This window comes from Apteryx mantelli, chromosome 5 (genome assembly GCF_036417845.1).
Source record: "Apteryx mantelli isolate bAptMan1 chromosome 5, bAptMan1.hap1, whole genome shotgun sequence".
NCBI lineage: Eukaryota > Metazoa > Chordata > Aves > Apterygiformes > Apterygidae > Apteryx > Apteryx mantelli.
The window spans coordinates 63,702,875-63,723,955 of NC_089982.1; positions in this window are offsets into that span (position 1 = coordinate 63,702,875).

Below are 21,081 nucleotides of genomic sequence, written 5' to 3' on the forward strand. Positions count from 1 at the left end.
TTTTTCATTGGTTATTTCTAGGACTGCTGTAGTTCTCATCCTGGCTATCTGCATATATCTATAATTATGATGCAATGAGTGTACTCTTCAAAGCAGCTTATCTGACACTTTTTGCATGAAATGAAATTATGGACTAACTGAACAAACTCCAGTATGGTAAGAATTCTTCCACTGCATTTTCAGAACCAAAAAGCGTCTTTATTAGGCTGTAATAGGAAAACTACTTGCTCAAACATTATCTGAATTCGGATGTTCCAGCTCATTGAATCTAAACTTATTCTATGCTTGAGTGAACTCACACAACAAAACTAGTGCATAATTATGCAGGCATGTATAAGGCAGAAAAAGTGAGGCCTGTTTTGCCTTCTGTACACTAGAATTTTATAGCCGTTCATTTTTCATGCCCATTTAAAATGATCATTTAAAGATAGCTTTGATAATGCTTAAGCTGGTTGTTTTGCCATAATATCAGCTCCCCTGCCCCCCTTTTTTCAGCAGAGACGTGACTTAGGAACTCTGCTGTATAATGCTTAGCATTGAGGCTCCCTGAAGAGTCCTGCCTAGCTGCCATGTGGTAGGGAAGATTCTTTGGCAGCTTTACATTAAATTCATTATAAAGGAAAAATGAAATGTTACTATTTTGGAACACAGACATTGATTACTGGAGAAATATCCCCATTTACAAGCATTATTTATCATGGCGATTCTTTTAGTTAGTGGTGTGTGTAATACTTTGCCTGTGGTCATTTAATGTGTTTTCAGGGGAAAGGAGAGAGAAAGTGGAAGAAGGGAGTGTTTTGTAAAATACGGAAATAGAATGTTAATAACTTACTCATTCGTGAGTGGTCAGCAGCAGAATGTTGAATATGAGAGAGAGCAGTAGACGCAGTAAAGGCAGGCTTCTGTTGTGCTGCACTTGCACTGTGAGGGTTGAGAGCATATTGCAGGAGAAAAGTGGAAGGAAGATCAAAGTGAGAGACAAAGAAAGCGACACAGAGAAAGTGTATACCTCCTTCTCAGTTCTGTACATTAGTATCTCCGCTGAAGATCCACTGCAGTGACCAAGAGTTTAAGTTTTCTGTAGTTTCAATGAAAGTGTATATTCTAAAAAATAACCACCATTCTTTTTAAAAATTGGTGATATTTATGTCTCTAATTTGCTTATACTTTTTTGAACTTTATGGTATTTTGTTTTCTGTGAACTTTGCTACAAATCTTCTGCACTAAAGCAGAATTAAGGGATTATTCTGGCACTGGAGAAATGCTTTTACTGAATTGTTTCCATTGTTCACAAAAGAATTAGACTTTTGACCATAGAGAAATCATGAGAGTATTATTCTGTAGGTTAGTTAGAGAACTGTCATAGAAAGGAGTAGTCTTGGATTCTGAACCCTGCTTCAAAGTCTCTTTCTCTGTTTTATCTATTTTCAAGAAGTGGTAGCTTTTAGGATTTAGCTTTTGCACTTCAGTATATTTGAATCATTGAATACAAGAACACAATTAATTTCCTTTGTAGTTCTCAGTTTAATCCAAAGGCTTCCCTGACAACTCTAGTAATGCTTGCTTGAGAGGGGAGGAGATTATACCTTCACAAAAAAAAAAAATCTTAGAAAATCTTACAGAAAGTAATATTTTTATTAATAAAGAACATTTGCATAGTAAGGTTATTTGTATTGAAACCTTAGAAGTGCAACAAACTTTCCATTTGCATCACAAGCAACAGAAGATTTTCATCCCTTTTTAAATTTAAAAATAAATGCATGAGTCTTTTATCTGTTAATATTTGGATTTCTGTTGGGATTTTAGCCACAGTTTGTTATTGTATGTATGTGTGAGTTCATCAGTCTAGGAACAGATACACACTGAGAGGAGTGGTGCCTCAAAATAAATTTGTTTATTAGTCACATGCTGTGCAAGCTAGTGTAGTGATAACACTGGTTAGGAACACAGTTATAAATTAATGCTAGAAAGTGGAGTGTATTTATCCTTCAAATACAAACACAGCTATCTGATCTCTTTGTGAATTTAAAAGTTTAACTTTGTAATTTCTCTGTGAGGAAACAAAAATTTACATATAAAGAGAGAAAAATATTTCAATTTTCAAAAAACAATTTCAGGAAGCAGTCACATGGCAGGTGGTGGGACAGTTGGAGACTTAAGTTAAACTAGTGCATTGTGAATTATTCTTGCTGTTTTCTTGTGTAAAAGGATGGAAAGAATGAATACATTTATTTATTTAGCAAATTTATCTGTGTGGTACTGAATGAAATCAAGATGTGTTTTCCACACCTCTGGGGCATTGTAGAAACAGATATGATTCTTCCACCTTCCTTCGCTAATGTTGACACAGTTGTGCTTTTCTTTACTACAAATAGATGAATACCTTTTAAAGAAAAAAAAAGTCTTTATACTGTCATGCCTCTTGACAACAAAGGTCATTTTTATCGTAATTCTTGACAACTCATTTTAGCAAATGAGCTATGTGGATGACTTGGACTTGCAATGTATTTTGAAATTCTAGCTCAGCAAATGCTGAAGTGTGAGTAGCATGAAAATAATACTATAATAAGAGTAAGTGCATATTGCTTACTGCTGACACTGGTTGTCCAAAGTAGATTATGAGGAATCTAAAACAGTTAGTTTGATGAAAGACTTATGTGTTAAACATGGGTAAGTACTTCCAAATTATCTGTGCTATCAGAGTGACCCGTACTGCAATATGACAAAGTGAGTAGTACTAATAGATATAATTACAAATGATAAGCAAGCAAATATTCCCTTAAATAAGCATTTCTTAAGCATATTCTTAAGGCAACTTACAACTTTTCACTAAGGAGATTACAGGTAAAACATTGCAATAGTCAAATTATGGTCATACTTAACAAATAATAGGTTCAAATAAATATAATGGATAATCAGACCAATTTATGAAGTTTTGTCATCAGAGGGAATTCATTTTCTGATGATTCTGTCTTAGAAGGATTTAAGGAGAACTTTAGATTCCTTTCAGTGGAAGGCCTTTATAGAGTTTTAGCTAATGAAGTATGTTGACATCAATGTTGATATCCCTAAGATCTTTGCAAAAATAATAACTCAAGTTGGCAATAATTACATTTTAGTTTGGGTTAAAGAAGTTTTGCCCTATGGGTACTAGCTCAAAAATTTCTTCCTAAATCTCATTGCTACATGCTTCATTGGTGGACACTTAGTCCATCTTCCACAATAACACAGATTCTTTCTGTGGGCTTAACCAAGCTAGAGCTAAATTAGGCAGGTGGGGGACTATTTAGTGAGAATTTAGGTTTTGCTTTTGAGAGGATATATTAAAATCACTAATTCATAAGTACATTAATGAAATGAGGGGAAAAAAAAGAATTCCCTTCAATAAACAGAATTAGAAGTGACAGGCCAGAGGAGCTTTCTAAGAAATTTACAGGACGTATCTACCTCAGACTATGTGCAAGTCACACTGCACTTGATGACTGAAGTCTTTTGTATCTTTTTTATCCAAAGAGCCTGTCAGAGGATGCTTTAGCTTTCTAAAATAATGGTTTCTTGTTTGTTCTTCCAGTAGATAGTTTTGTATTTTTAACCATAAGGTGAATCCAAGTGTTCTGAAAAATCATCAGGTTTGGTCCTCAGAATTACTAGCCCTCTACCTTTGGTTCAGTCACTGGAAGTAATTCACTTTTGCAAAATTAGAAGAGAAATTATCTTTAGAACAGATGATTGCAAAATATGATAAATAGGATGTAAAAGATCTTTTGGAAAACTGAGCTCAACCTTACATGTGAAATAGCAGTGCAATGATCAACGTTCAACAAAAAAATATCTTCTATGCAAATAACTCATAACTAGCATGTAGATATAGAAATATCATGACAGAGAGAGATGACCTTAAATATTCTGAACTTCTTATCAACAATGAGGAACTATTGCAAAATAAATGCAGGATTTATCCTACTGACTGCCTGCAGAAACATTGACTGTTTTTCTATTTTATAAAAGTAAATTTGACTTACAATGAATCAGTTAGTGCTTTCAGAGGCTTGATTCAAATTTAGGTCCAAACTAATCTTCATAGCTGCCAGATCTGCACAGCACATATTGTATTAACAGAAGAAGTCTCATTAATCCATCCAGTACTCTAGGAGAGGTGGGAAAAAATGAACAATTGTTTTATGGAATCTTCATTTGTTTATTTTTTGATAAATTTGCTTTTAATTTATTTTGAATTACTATAGTAAAGAACTCCTTTGTCATTATTATCTGCTTACAGTTGAAGGTTTCAACTACAGAAGTAGGACATCTCTTATTAGGTCAAGAAATAGAAGCTGGAATAAATACAATCTCATATTAATCCATTCACATCCAAGCAGATTTAAAACAACCTTATCACTTCTAAAGTATCACAGGAGGTAAAATTTACATTGAGAAGAGTTACAAGCTATGCTGATCAAAATGTTTCATGTTCATTTTTAAATCTTATGCAGATTAGAGGTAAAATTTTTTAAGTTGTTTCAAAGAAGGTAACAATGAAATAGCTGAGAAAAAATAGATAACCCCCACCTACCTCCACATAAAGACTTTTGCTTTCAATTTTGTCAAAGAAATGGAAGAAAGAATAATTTCCAAAGCACAACCATGTTTTTAATGTATCTTTTTAATAATTTCAGGTAGAAACGGAAAACAGAATGAATATAGAATTCTATCACCCGTACTATAGGCATTCCCAGTTTCTTACTGAAAGAGAAGAGAAATAGAATCTTTCAAACAGTGCATCTATTAAAGAGATCTAAAAGCCAGTAGATTGTGGGTGATTATTTTTTCTAGTTGGCTTAAAGCAAAGGTTATTTCTAGTATCCGGTGAATCTTAAGGCATTTGCCATGTAATAGTGTGATAGATATAAAATGTGAGTAGTGCAGTACATTATCTAGATCCCTGATTTTTCAGCGCATTCTCCACAAGGTATGTTTCAACAGAAACTGCATGGGCCACTTGTAAGCACAGAAGTACTTCATAGTAAACAATGAGTATTAGGAAAGCTCTCTGGTAAGGTAGTGGATATATGTGTGAAATCAAGTCAAAAAAAATTGTCAAAGGCTTTCAGACAATCTGTGAGCCAATGGCATTACCTTCCTTGCACTCTACAGTGTCTTAATAATCTCATCATTAAAGCTAAGTAAATAGTGGGATCACCCTCTCCAGGCAATACATAAGATGATTTAAGGAAGAGTCACCTCAGGATGCAAGTTCAGGATTGTTATCCAGCACATATTGTTCCTTATATCTAGAAAAACAAATCAAACTACTTGTGAGGCTAAGATTAGGCTCTGAACTTTATGCTCTTCGTTGCTGTAATAAATGATTAAAAATGAATTCTGAGAGTATTTGCTCTTCTTAACAGCTGACAGGAATGATAGTAACGTATGTTTAAAGAGCTTTTCCAAATAGCAAACTCTCAGGGAGCAGAAGCTCTAGAATGAACACTTGTTTTTATGTTTCTGATTTTTTTTTTGTTGTTTATAATACTCCCTATGACGAAAAAAGGGTTACTTCGTTCTTAGGAATTCTTTAATAAGCCTATTTCTTTCCTTTACAGCTGCTTGTTATTCTTTGAAGTTATGTCTCTTCAGGTGCTTCACTATTTTCTATTGACTCTTCTTGCTTTAATTTAATTACTTTTTTTTTCCTGAGACTTTGCAGTAATGGAAAGTGTTCTCTGTATATACAGGCTGTACTGAATTAAATCTCTTGCTTGACCTTTAAATATTAAAAGATAAGCAAAAGTATCTTTAAATAGATTTAAACATTGGAGCTGTGATTTTTTTTTTTGAATCCCATTAAAAATTTATATTCTTTTTGAAGTAAGGTTGCTGTTGCATGCAGGAGCTATGAATAAAATCAATGACAAACAGCAGATTTAGTCATAATATAATTTAACAAATGAGAGTACTTGTAGTTTTATGTGATTCTTGAAAGTGAAACCAAATTATGGAAAGGTTTAAAAAAATTACTTACAGATAATACAGGAATTCTGTAATAGGTTCTTTGCAAAAGAAACCATACATCAGTCAAAATTTTGTTTGTTAGAGGGACAACAAAGCAAAGTATTCAGTTGCAGTTTAGCATCTCTTTTGCATTGGAGCACATTATTTGTGCTCATAGAGATAAAAGTTGAAATAGTTTTGGGGTGATAGAATAAAAAAAAGTAATCTCAATTTAGAAAGAATTTTTTTCTGTTCTTTTTTCATGATCATTCAGCAAATATCAGTCCAATTATACTTATATGCAGGTAAAATAATTTACTTAGTCTCTCCTGTAATTTTATATAGTACTTCTGGGGGTATCACTCATATAAGAAAACATTTTAAATATTAAGAAAAAAGTCATACGCACTTGATAAAATCCAGAGTTTTGGCTAGATTTGGGAAGAAAAAAGTATGGTAATAGTAGACAATTTTCTAATTTGGGTAGGTACACAAACTTAAATTATTCTTATTCTCACAATTCTTTTACTTGAAACACTGAGCAGTTTTGACCATGAATTAATGCTTTAGCATTGTGCCAAAAGTCCAAGACTGTTCATTGTCATGGTTGACTCCTAAAGGAATGTCCCTGGTGGATGCTGTGAGCAGCCAGCAGCCAGCTCAGGGAGTGACGTACAGGGCACAGCACGTAGGGACCCGCACCTCGGGCTGCGAGGGTGGCCTCGAGGTGGGCTTTCTTACTGGCATGTGCATTTGCAGCAGCATGGAGAGCTGAAGCCCCCACACCTCCAACAGGAGGACAGTGCAAGTAGGGGAACCTGCATGCCCAGGAGAGGGTGATGTGCTTGTAACCCACATGGCCTGTGAGAGGTGGTGCATGTGCACATTAACTGTGTGTGTGTGTGTGTGTGTGCGCCGCACCCGCGCACGCGTGTTTAAGATTAAGACTTTTGGAAGTTTAGTTTTAGAAGCTGTTTAGAAGATTGTAGGTGTTTGCTAACAATTCATAACTGTCTTTTATTGTGTCTTACCTGTTGTATTGCTGATATTGATCCTGAATATATAGTTGACAGACTGCCAGTTAATTAGGTGTCATTAAAAAGTCAATAAACCCCTTTAGTCTTTATTTGGTTTAAACTGAGTGATTTTTCCCTGCAATATCTAACACATACACTATGTAACTACTAAAAACCTAGCTGAATTGGGAGTCACAAATTAGTGAGGCTACTTTTTAATTTCATTGTTAAGATTCATGAACTTTACTTGGGTCAGCAAAATCCATTAGTCAAGATGGCACATGAGTGCTAGTACATCAATACTGAAAACTTTAATATCTAGATCCATTTAAATTTTGAACTTGTGCTGAATGGAAACTAGAACAAATGCTCTCTACAAACTGGGCATAGTGTCTTCATGTTTAAGAAATATTCAGCAAGTGCGGAATTAGGTTACATCTTGATATGCAACTAGCTATTATTTTTCCCTTTTTTTTCCTCAAAACCTGGCCAAAAAAACCCCCACAGTAGTTATTCCAGTTAACATTTATTTTCTATTTGGGTTGCAATTTATCAAATAATAATGAATCAAATTAATTCAGTTATTAGTTTTATTTAAGATAGAAACCATCCTGACTCTGTACTGTATTCAGAAAGCTGTCACCAATTTAGAGCATATTAAATCAGACCTTTAAGATTTTAACCATGTGCCTTATAGGTCCTGTAATTATATGACTGATTGTAGTATACCAACCAGTGATGATGAAGTAAGCATTTAGAAATGTAGATTCATAGGATCATAGGATAATTCAGGTTGGGAGGTGCAGTTGTCCTAATAGGAAGTTCATTGTACATCAAAGAGTTAGTGATCCATACAACAGTTCACCTGAGCAGGCGCAGGCCTGTGCCGTGCCGCGCTGGGCTGCACGTATAGCTTGGCTGTCAGGCCTGGACTGTGCTGCACATCTGCCTCGGCCGCAGGATAAACTCAGCTGGCTCATGGTCACGGAGGGGCCTGCAAGCAGCTCCCACTGGGCACCGGCAATTGCACCACCTGCGTGTCCTTCTCTTTATCTTAAAGTGAAGCAGCAGGTTCTCAGGCAAACATCCTTTTTCATGACAGTAGAAATGATGAACTGAATCGTTTTCTTCTAAGAAAATCCTATAAGAGCTCTAAAGACCAAAATGACGGGGAACCCCTCCACGGACGGTGCCTGCACCGTGTGCCCTGCCCTGCCTGGAGGTCCATCTGGTGCTGCACAGCTTGGGGCTCCCAGCATCTGACGGGACTGAGATTGTCTATGCTACCCTCTTTTTCCTTCTAGTGTTAGCTCCAGTAAATGGTATTTTAATCAGTATGTCATGGAGTCTGGAGTATCTTTCTTACTGGGGTCATAATGAACACTAGCCCTGGAGCCTTGTACTGGTGCACCACAGGATGAACCTCACAGGCTCTGTAGTCCAACTTCCTGCTAAAGGAGAGTCAGCTATCAGGTTGCTCAGGCTTGATCCAGTTGGACTTTGGAAACCTCCAAGGACAAAGGCTGAACAATCACTCTGCCCTACCTATTCCAATGCTTGACTATCCTCATGGTGAAAAAAATAAATCCAATTTAAAATTCTCTTTCTATATGACAGTATGTCTGTGACTTTCATGTTGAAATAATGATATAGTTAATCTAAATTCAATACTTGAGAGCCATTAAGATAATGTTCTAATTTAGCTGCTGTTGTATCCAATCACTCTATCTTGCTTTTTTTTATTTAAGGTGCTGTTTTGCTAGAGTAAGAAATCTTTATGAAGTTAAAACACTGATTTTTTCAGTAACTTTTTCACAATAAGCAGGTATAGCTTCTTTCCATAAATACAATGTAGAATAAAAAAGCTTTCTCCAAGAACTCATTTCTTACTGGTTTAGATTAGATTAGATAAACCAACAGGCAAATTGAAGTGCTCACTGTATGTTTTAGTAATTTTCTCTTTGACTCAGGACTGCATAAGAAATGCTTAGCTTAAAATAGTTGATCACTTAACACTAGAAGAACATTTATGAATATGTCTTTTTTAAGTTATTTAAAATAGCCTGACAACTTTTTCATTTCTGTAATGATCTTTTGATTGTCTGAAGAAAATGTCTTTTGAAATTAGGACATACTTTAATTTTGAAAACTGAAATCTGTTGGTATTCATGTAGAATGACCCTCTCCCTCCTCCACCTTCCCCCACCTTTTTTTTAAGTTCACCTTGCGGCAGTATAACCTATTTAACAATTCATAGGTTCATCACTCAAAAATAGGTTAGGGGTTCATCACTAATAATTTAGTGGATTAAAAACAAGACTCAAAACTAAAGGCATTATCTCAGACCATCTATTTAGCTTAGAATTTTTCATAAAGTTTCTTACGTTTAACTGATGTTATGTCTAATTTTATCAAATACATGGCTGATGTTGTAAGATGTCAGCAAACATCTCAGAAAACATACTGTATAAGGAGGCAACTATTGAATCCAAACCAGTTAATAAATTTTGTGTTACAAGTGTCAAAGTTGTTCATTCTAACTTTCCTCTATGAAAAAAGGACATTTTTTTATATATATATTTGACATACTTTAAAGATTATATCATATTTTTCAAAATAATTTGGCCTGTGAAACAATGTAATAAATTCAAAAAATTTGCTGTCAGTACTAAACCATATATGTATCATACACTAAAGAAATAACACTAAAATAGTACTCATAAAGTTACCAAATCCTGCACCTTGCCAAGGTTCATAAGAAGATGAACTTCATAACAGAACTTCATAACAGAACTTCAACAGAACTTCATAACCTTTGTAGACCCTAATATGGTCATTTGATTTCTCATGTATCACATTGTTTTTTTAAAATTAGATCTGTGTCATTCAGTGCACCAGACAACTGTTCTAAGAATGAAATTAAAATCTTAAAATTATGTTAATATAGCATTGTTTATATCTTATGTTTTTAAAACAAACTAGTCTCCAGTAGTCCCTTCCTCTCCCCACCAGCCCTTCCCCCAAAAAGAAGCCAAGGAGAAAAGCAACACTAAACAAACAAAAATTCTATCATGCCATATAAAAAATCAAATCAGCAAAGGATCCTAAGCGAAAGTGGAACTGTTCTGTTTTGGAAAAGAATCGCAGACTTTGTATCCTTGAGCTGTTTTGAATTTGATATGAACTTTGCATATTAAACCCCTCCGGGTTTAAATAAGACTTTGTCCCCTTGGTCTGCTCCATCGTCTATGCCTTTTCTCTCCCGGCTAGTGCTACTGTTTGTAATACACTTCTCCTGCAAGAACACAATGGGTGAATGAAAATCTGTTTATGAACTTTTTTTTTAAACATTGTGTGTGCTACCAAGCAGATGGGCACTTTTTCTGCCTCAGAAATTATTTGTTCTAACAAGCTTGCAGTGTTTCAAGGATCTTTTGCTGCTCTGGTTTGCTAACTTCAAGAACAAACTGCACATGCTCTTGCCTGATACCCTGCTTGACTTGGGGTTCCTGACACACCTTGTACGCAGCTAGAGCTAGGTAGACAAATCAAACTAAAGCCAAATAATTATCTCTAGTAATTGGATGAGGTAAACTAAATTCAACCAGTATCAACTAGATAATGATAGGGGAGTTTTGGGGAGCAAGGCTACTTGCAGCTGGGTAACCTTATCAGTAATACCATATAAGGCTCATATTGGCTAGGTAATGGTACCAGAAATACCAAATTTGGGTGTTCAGATTTTTATGATTTAATATTACTGAAAATTCAAAAAATGATTTATTATCATTTGTCCCAATTAACATTTGTATATGTGCCTATAAAAACGTATATGTGCCCATGTCTGCAGGAATATGTGGAGAATCATTATGTCAGAGATTGATGTTATAAAGATTCTAGTCCCGCAGCGAACCCCCTGTGAGAGGTTCTCTTTTCCTGTGCAAGGACTCATACTCGTTCAGTTTCCGTAGGTATGAATGAACAGCTAAGGCTTAAAATCTGTGTTTAAAAAAAAATGAAGGATAAAGTGTGTAATTAAAACAATGAAAATTCTTTTTCAGTTTCAGTTTAAATAACTTCATATTATCTGTACACTTTTTAATTCAACTTAGAGTGGATTACTAGCCCTCTGTTTAGAAGGAAGATGATTACCATGATCTACTAAACTATATACTACTTGATGAACCTACACAAAATTCTCAATTCAAGGTGAACACAAAATCTGCATATTTATGAGATCCTGAACTACACATACACGGTTCCCTTGAATACTGAAATAATGCTTACAGGTCTGTATAGGCATCAGTTGCACAACAGAAGTGTCTGTTATGACACTGTTCTGTTTTGGTCCCCAACCAGACAGTTATTTTTATCTATTCTTGTAGGCAGTAACTTCAGCTATAGGATTAATTTCAAAATAGTTCATTGCACTGGTGCCAGAACAATATTATCTCTTCTTTCCATCTCCCTCCTAAAAAAAGACATTTACAGTAATTACAGTATATGGATTCTGTTTTGTATTTCATGTGATTCTGGGATGCTTACAATGAGATGGGACTTCAGTTATATATAATAATTACATTTCCCTAACTGTGACTCTACAGTGGACCCTTAACCTTTGGAAAATTAGGTTTTAGTGTGATATGCATACGTTCACTATATTTTTCAGAAACAATATTTTTATTGAATTCAGCTTCTGAGCACTTTGAGTACTTGGTCCTCTGGCTTTTCACCTATTCTTTTGTTTATGAAATGCAATATACTTTAGAAACAAAAAGAACAAGGTGGAAGTATTTCTGTGAAAATGTGTATCATCATGGTTACATGTGCTTTTGAGTAGGCACACTGTAGCAGGAAAGCATTTCACTTATCTACTTAAATGTGTTTTTAATAACCCACACCAGGAACATTTGGACAACTCTTCTTTCTAGCTAAAAGTTTATTCTTATGATCATAGCTGGTAAAATGTGCAAGAGTGCAACTCCAAATGGTCACAGGTTGGAAGAAGCACAGAAAAGCTTTAAGAGAGTACTTAGAATGAAAACTTAAATTAGGTGTCTAGACTATGTTCTGCCATTTGGTGACCTAAAGATGAGTCTCTAAGTTACACAGTATCCTATGAAACCCTCCATTCTCCTAAGCAGCAATTATTTTCCAGGCAAGATTGTTATCTTTGATCTCATCTCATCACTGCATGACAGATCAACTTTGTGACTCAAATTGGAATCACATCATCAGTCTATCTGGATAAAAAATAATAAATGCTGAAAATAAAGATGATCTTTAAACAGTTTAGTTTATACTCCTGCCTCTGTTTTGATTCACTCTAATTTTCTTTTGTATTTGGCCTACTATTCTGAGAATGGGCAGATCACTTTCAATTTGTATTGTTGCCTTTGACTTCACACATATTAAAATACTAAGCCAGGCTTCTGCTTGTCTTTCTAAGCTTAACAGTGTGGACAAGCATTTCTCAGTGTAAGGATTCTTTTCCTGGTAGCTTACATCAAATTTCCATGTTTTTTAAAGAAATCTCTTCACAACCTTTGCTTTCCTTTCAACATTTACAATATTAGTTTACATCAGTATTGAAACTTCCCTTTCAGTAAAAAGCTTACTTCACATTTATGTCATTGGCAGGTGCATGTTTAACTCAGTCTTCTTCAAAGTATAGTAAATGTTCATTTTTTTGCTTGATTCTATGTATATAAGAATATATACTACCAAAGCATGTCAAAATGTATGTAAGATGTGAGGCCAATCTGTTCACAAGGTTAAGTATTTTAAAATATTTTAAAATGTCCTGTGTTGTTTAATTATTTCTTATGGAGGATTTCAATATCACATGACTACCTATTTCTGAGTTCAGTTTGCTTCATCTCAAGAGGAGACAATTGTACTAGATACAGCACAGGTGTATAGTTTCTTAGCACTAAACTGTAGAGATTTACATTGGTCTCATTAATAGACATCTTGGGTTACGCTTCCCTCCATGGCCTTGGATGACCTTCTAGCTGCCAGCTTGATCCACAACAAGCAGCTTTAAAGGATTTAAATATATATATATCCCTAAAAGTTGCAACTTTTACCGCTCCCTTCAATGTTTTTATTTTTCCTGCTTAGCAAACCACTTGCCTTCTCAATGGTTTTATTTCCCTGTGTTGTACTTTTCCATTTTTCCCAGACATAATCTTCTCTTTTTTAGATTATCTCATATTCACACCTATGGAAGTCGAAGCCCCACCCCCCCAACAAAAAAAAAAAAAAAGACATTTCAACAAGTCTTATTAAAATAAATTTTTGAGTGGAGGAAAATAAAAAGTCCAAAATGCCTTTATAACGATAGCTGTAGAAGGAACTTAGCCTTTATAAGACACCAGAAAAAATAGGAAAGATGCTCAAACTCGCAAACACAAGGAAAACTTAAGTCAGAACTAACACTGTAAGAAATATAATCATAAGTTATAAAGCCACATGAAAAAAAACTTCATGATTGCAGGGTTTTATTTTTTTTGGTAAATACCCTAAATTTAATCTTTTGTGCTCATGATCAGTTTGTATTGCTTAGGTGTACAACTGATTTTCTCTCTGCCCTAGGTCTCCTTTGTCTTATATCTAGCAGTGAGATGGGATGAAGTAAACAGTTTGAGTAATATTTGTTTTCTTTTCCATTTAGTCTTTCACAAGGCTGTAGACAACAGAGTAGGAAATTCAAACAAATTCTGAATTGTCTGGAAATTCTTGCCTTAGTTGTCACTCAGTGTCCAGGATACACAATAAACGGGTTTGAAGTTTAGCATTTGAACTGGAATAGATTGTTAATCTTTTCCTTTTTCTACCCTTCCCTTCCCTTCCCTTCCCTTCTCCAGAGGAAGAGGTGAAGAGTAAAGAGCACTTTTAGATTTATTAGTGCTAGTCATTGAGTACAACTGTGTGAGAGGGAATGTGGATATATGTGGATTGGCTTTGAGCTCTGTTCTTTCAATCAATCTTCTCAAGTGAAATTGCTAAGAAAATTACTCTGTCTGAATGGCTGCAGCTCTTAAGTTATCTTTTAGATCAAATATCTTTATTCCATATTTGAAAAGCTGTCTAAGAATATCAGTATATCATAAAAAACACCTTGAAACATGCCGATTAAAAGAAGGTTCATCTTCTCATGTTTAGGAGTTGGTTGTCATTTTATTTTGGACTTAATTTGCATAATTCTATTAAAATGCAATCTAAAGCTAAAATTTAAATTGGCAATCTGCAGTCTGGTTATAAACCAAATCTTTAACCTTTAGCAATGTTTAGACCAAAGTGAAGAATGTTAACTTACTATCAAGCCTGTTTTCATGCAAAATTGTAGAAATGCTATATGAACTCATTATTTTTAAGAGAAATTATTCACATTTTGCTGCTGATGAACATAAATAAAGGTCTTCAAATGAGGAATCACTGTGCTGTGCATTTACAAGTACAAGTGAAAGCTATTACTGATTTAACAATTACTATGCAGTCCTAGGAACTTATAATACAGCTAAAGAACTGAAAATCTGTCTTCAAGTGTAGCACTCTTGCCCGTAGCTTCACAATTGCTTGTACAAGCTCAGTGGATTCTGTCAGCTTTGAATCTGAAAAATTCGTGTTGATGTATTCATGTTAGCATTTAAAGAGTGTGTTTTACTGCACCCAGTTCCCAAAGGAATAATTAATATCTCAACTTAGATCATCTTTGGCAGATGAAATCCTGTTTTTCACATGGCATCTTAGGCTATTACTTTGCGCAGGTGTTAGAGGAGCAAAAGGTTCATCAGTTCCAATGTCTGGCACATGTGACTTACACCCAAGGGACTTGAGAGACAACACTGGAGAAATCTGCTCTCACTCACTGGTTATACACTTCCAAATTGTTAATGGTCTCATTAGGCATACTACACAGAATGTGTGAGAGTTGTGGCTTCTCCTACATGAAATTGCCTGCATAGAGCTGTTACTCTTTGAAGGAGTTTCTGAGACACCAAATCATTTTAAAGTCATGGAGTCATTAGTTGTCTGGTATCACTAAATTGTCACTAGAGACACTGCTGTAACATAAACTCTACCTCGATATTTCAATGCCACGTTCTGTGTAACATCACAAGTGTACTGTCTAGCTTCCAGTTTTAATATTCTTATTCAAAATAATGGAATGTTTTGTTATTTTTTTTCTATTAAGGTTGATGGTTAATCAATTCTAAATAGTTGAGAGTGATATTTAAAAAAAAGTTTGTTGTGCTTTTTTTTTCTGTCACACACTTTTGGGTTAATTCTGGGTTAATTTTCCCCGATGCCTCTGTGTTTCTTACAATTATATATGAAAAAGTTATATTCAAGATTACTGAATAACATTCTGAGTAAAATTCCAAGCTAATATACACCTCAGATATATCAAATATATCTCAAATTTGCAAGTGTTTTTTGGACAAAAGAAAAAAGGAATGAAAATAAATTCATGAAATTTTAAAAGCATAGCTATATGAAGCAGAGAACCATTTCTTATTTTTTCCAGAGCCTTGAAAAAATTGAAATACTTGGTACAAATGTATCAACCACTTTTACAGAGTGGGAAGATCACAATTTAAGCTGTCAAAGGGTGAAATTATTTTGAGAGGTTTCAGCAGCAGGGGGTTGGAAACAGTTTAATGCAAGAGTGTCTGCAATTAATAGAGTTGTATCTAGCTGGAGGGTTAACTTATTGTGCTATTGTTCTCTTTCTTCCTTAAAAAAAAAAAATTTGGAAAATTGCTTTCATGAATCTCATGTGTCCTCAATAACATAATAATACAGGCATAAAGTGTTTACTGCACAAATGGGTATTTTCTTTCTTTTGTTTTCAGTTATTAGTGAAGGAAAGCTTTCAGGTCAAACAGGTTTAATATATTCTCAAGAGTGTGCATCTGGCAATAAATGAAGACCATTGACACTTTTTCTGAGCATTTAAATTATTTTTAATTTGTTTTTCATATGAACATTCAGTGTTTATTTCACAAACAAAACCTTTTTTTTTCCTGTAAGGGTAGCGTGTTATTATCTGTAGACAACAAAATTTTTGGACTACACAGTTATTTAATTTTAATTAATCAAAATTATAGAGAGACAGAGAAAGGAGCATAGTGGAGTTCTGATGGTTTGTGCCATTTAAGATTCTTACCTGATATTTTTTAAAATATGAGTTAGGTTCCCCAAATCTATCAAGCACATTAATTTCCTTCTTTTTCCTTATGAAGTATAGCTCCATTTGGGTAATTAATGAAGTCAGGTAACTGAAACTGGAACAGTAACTGGAAGAATTAATACTGGAGAACTAGACTTCTGAAAGTCCTGTTCATTCTATACTGTTTGCATCAAGAGAGCTGCTGCTGGAAAATTAACATGGTGGCATTGGTGTAGTTCATCTATGTTAAAAAAGGAAATACTAAGAGCAGATGTGCGGAGATTGCTGTACTTCCGGTACACCTCACCACTGTCATCTCACCTCTAAAGCCATACCCGAATTTTCTTCCTAATAAGCTTCCTTGTATTTTGAATTAGCACATGCTGAGTGATGTGAAATTCTGACAATGTTCAGCCACAACGAAAGGAATAGATTCATCTGACACACTGCTATCTACAAAGTTCTGTTTATTCTAGTGGAAAGAAGTAATTAGATAAAGGAAAACAGATACAGAAAGTAATGAGAAGTCAGGTAAAAGAATTAGTCAAGTAGCAATGCTGAAAGTGGTGTGGTACTCCTTTATATGGCTAAATCATTTTAGCTATGGATATTGATGGCTATTTCATAAGTTTCCATAAGATTTATGGATAAATTAGAGGATATACATTGAAATAAGCTGTAGGAGACAAAGGAGATGAAAAAGATGAACTCAGTTTCAGGAAGAAATCTTGAGCTGTTAAACCATTAGACTGTAGATAAGTACACTCCAGCTGAAAATAGTGGAGTTTTATTTGTTTGATTTTAAATTGTACAGAACACTATCAAAAGCACTATAGAGGCAATCCCATATCTGCATGAGATGATCTTGGGCACCTTCTGCAAACATGGATAGAAAAGGTCATATGGCTGTTTGATTGGTTAGTACTTCCTAATCTATCCTTTTAGACAGCAGTATAATGATGCATTAGACATAATTAAATTGATCCTTCTCCTTTTTTTCTCTTTTTTGTAAAGGTAGAAGATGACTCTATGTGTACTAGACTTTTAGACAAAATCTTTTGTTGTTTTGCCTGTTTTGTCCTTTTGTAGTTTCACTAGAGCATGGAATCCTGAGCATAAAATACAATCCTGAGGTAGGAACAAAGCAAAAAACTTAGTATTTCAGCATTTTCTAGCTTTTCGCCAAGGTCTCATTCAAAGAACTCATCTTGTTTTCCTGCTGTTAGAATGGCCCTCGTTGTGCTTATATTGTTTCTTGTCTTTTGCCCTTTATAATAATGACAGTATAAAAAATTCTCCCAACACTTTTATTTATTACTTGATTATATTAATCATGGTTATTATCTAGATTATTGAGGGATCTCAAAAAGAATGCACTGTGGAACCAGGACAAATAGATTAAGTAAGCTCAGGGACACAGATAATGACTTGAATAATAGGACCTAATTTTTTTTTTTTATGACTTTACCTAGTGGAAAGACCAGTTTCCTGTGATGCATTTTAAGCACTTTTTTTTTTTAAGTGACAGTTTAGTTAACTGATCCTTGTGTTCACTCACATGAATGAAAACAGAATTTCAGAAACCATCTGGCAGTCTTGAGCTCGTTGTTACACAGGCCTGAACCATTGAAAATTGGCCTGAACAAATTATTAAAAATAAAAAACTACTGCTGAGATTATGCAAAGAGTTCAATAATAATAATAAGTCCCAGGAAACTGTATGAAATTCCTGTTATCTAAACAGATCTACCAAAATTATGCATTTTAAAATGTTTGGCTTTGGATAGGGCAACAGACCCTGTTACCGTTCTCGTTCTTACCGAGGAGGCACGGGGCCTTCTCCCCAGGCCCCGGACCATCACCACACAGACACCAATATGAGGAGTGGCAAAATGGCGTTTAATGAAGCGTGTCCTACTCTATTATAAAGCTGTAAAGCCCCGCCTTCTTCTCCGGCAGCAGTGCTCCGCCCGTTACAACCTTCCCATGTTCCGCCCCGCAGTGCCTCCCTGCTCATCCTTTTTCCTCCACATCTCCCCCTCTCCCATCAACGTTGTTTCGTTATATCGAGCGGGACGCAACAAAACACGCGGAAGTGCGGCGTGTCTCGACGGGACCGCCATCGGGTGGTTCCTTGCATTAGTAGCTTCGTGAGCGGAGCTGTGTGCTGCCTCCCCTTCTTCCGCTTCTTAACGCAGGCGGTGTCCTTGTCTTCGTCGGTTCAGGGAAAACCTTAAAGGCATAGGCGGGATTGCTCATTTCCAACAGACTATATCCCCCCCCCAAAGCCCAGCCATTCCTCCAGAATTTCTCCTTCTTGTTGTCGAGCAATCCAGACGCGGCCCGCTACTTTCAGCAAGGCTGTCTTAACACAGCTCAGTACTATACACAGGCATAAGGCTATAACTATGAGGATTAACAAAATGCGCAAGCCTTCAGCGAGCAGTCCTGTTAGCCACGGTGGTAGATTGCCAACCAGGTTAGTTAGCCATTCGTCTAATGGCGTTTATTGTGGGCTGCGTGCAAGCTTACATACAGGTGCACTTCGTTTCCACCCCTAGGCTGCGCGTCACACCGCGTGATCTTCCGCTACGCCTAGTCTACCGCTTCTCATGCAAATATCTTGTCTAGAACCTCTTTTTCCTGTACTATTAATTGATATACTCTATGCTCATGTCTATCAAGCAGTTAAGCCGTACATGCCGTAAGCAATAATTCAGAATTAGCAAGCCGCAGCATATCGCTATTACTACTGTGAGTGCTATCGAGCCTAGTGTTATAAGCCATTTCTAATCAAACCATGACAAGATCCACGCCCCTGTGTTGACTTGTTCCCCGTCAGGAAAGTCTCTGTCGGCCCCGCCTCGGGGTTGAACGGGATGCAGTAGTGAGCTGCTCTGTGCGCCTGTGCTCATCTCCTCCAGTATGACTCTGCGGTCCCCAGAATCATGAAGCCGGCGATAAACATCAATGCAGCCATGCAGCAGCATCCCGTCTGGTGTCGCCCTGTTCAGGATGGAATCTCACCAAGAATGATTAGTTACACCCCAGACCCTCCCGTACGTGCATTTAGGTCAGGTTTTATGCATTTCATTGGAACCCATCTTATCTGCTCCTCCCGTTTTACCGCAGCATACCCTCTTCCCTGTGATATCCACAAGAGAAGCAACGCTGTGGTCCCTTTCTCATCTGGTCCACCGCCGTGACAAGAGCCTGCGCTGCTGCTGTTCCCTGATTCTGTTTTTGCAGTACCGTGCGGATGACAACCGAAAGTGGTGTTCCTTTAGGGATCGTTTTCAGGATGTCCTGCGTCATGGCGTCACTCTGCTGCCAGAGGCACTCCATCATGACCGGACCCTGGGCCTCAGGGGGCAAGTCTGACTCTGCAATGGCCCGCTGGAGCCTGTCACAGAATTCAGTGAAGCTCTCTGCGTGTGTCTGTTTTATCTTTGTCCAGGGTGGCTCTACCTTTACTAGCTTCCTGAGTTCTTCATACACGGCCCGCGAAGCCTCTGTTGTGGCCATGACCTCCCGCCTTATTTCCTCTAATGCACGCAATAGGGTGTCGACCGGGGATGTTGTTACTTCTTCTCCGCCCTTCGGCTTCCCTTTCGGCTGTGTCTCTCCTATTGCACACCCCCGCAGCCTGCGCGTAACTTCTCGCAAGCCCCCGCCTTCCTCGTCGCTGCTATCTTCTCCGCTCTCCTCCTTAACCGGCAATCTCACCCGAACCTTCCTCCCTCCTTTCAAGGTCGAACTCTGGTCTCTCTGCTCTGATGGGCCGTTACCCTTCCTCCCTCGCTGCACTGCCTGACTCTCCCCACCTACAGCACCCTCCTCTGCCGGGGCCCACGGCAGCAGGGTCCTATCTTCCTCACTAAGCGTCTTCCTCAAAACTGCGCCAGGCACGCAATCCTCGGGTTCGGTCCCGTCGACCCCCCATCCCTCTCTGTCTTGTGCGAGATCTTGCCAGGGATACACCGGAGGCGGCTCCTGGGATTCCACCGGTAGGATCACTGGAACCTCCCCGCCCCCACTCTCCCGTTCTTTCGCCGGGGCCTCCCTCGCGCTCTGCAGGAGCATTCTTATCAGCCCCCACACCTTTAACTCCCTCGCGGATCCCCCGTTCATCGGGAACTCCGCCAGCGCTGCTGTGCATTGCAGCCACAGTTCCTCCCGCAGAATCTCCATAGGAGAAGTAATCGCTCCCTCCTTTACGAGCCTCTCTACACACGCTCGTATCGCGCTCGCCTTCAGCGGCGCCCGCCATTCCTTGGCGCAGGCCATTACTACCTTACATATGGCCTCCATAGTTCCGGATCCGGATCCCTTCCTCACGCTCCCGGTGCCTACGCCGGCCGAGCCGCCTCCTCGGTATCACGTCGGGGTCACCACTTGTTACCGTTCTCGTTCTTACCGAGGAGGCACGGGGCCTTCTCCCCAGGCCCCGGACCATCACCACACAGACACCAATATGAGGAGTGGCAAAATGGTGTTTAATGAAGCGTGTCCTGCTCTTTTATAAAGCTGTAAAGCCCCGCCTTCTTCTCCGGCAGCAGTGCTCCGCCCGTTACAACCTTCCCATGTTCCGCCCCGCAGTGCCTCCCTGCTCATCCTTTTTCCTCCACAAGACCCAAATGAAAAGGAAAGAAAGAAAGGTAAAAAATTGTTAGAGTAAAATGCAGAAAAGGCCTTTACAAAGGAAGATGAAGTGTTTAAAGCTGCAGCAAATAACAAAAATAAGTATAGCCATTGTACAATTTTAGAATTGTGTAGGTTTAGTCAGGAAGAGGTTGTTGGCCTGTCGGTATAGTCGATAAGAGTTGATCTTTTTTTTTTCCTGAATACAGTTAAGCTTGGGACTTGTCCTAATAATATGGAAAAATTAATTTTAAA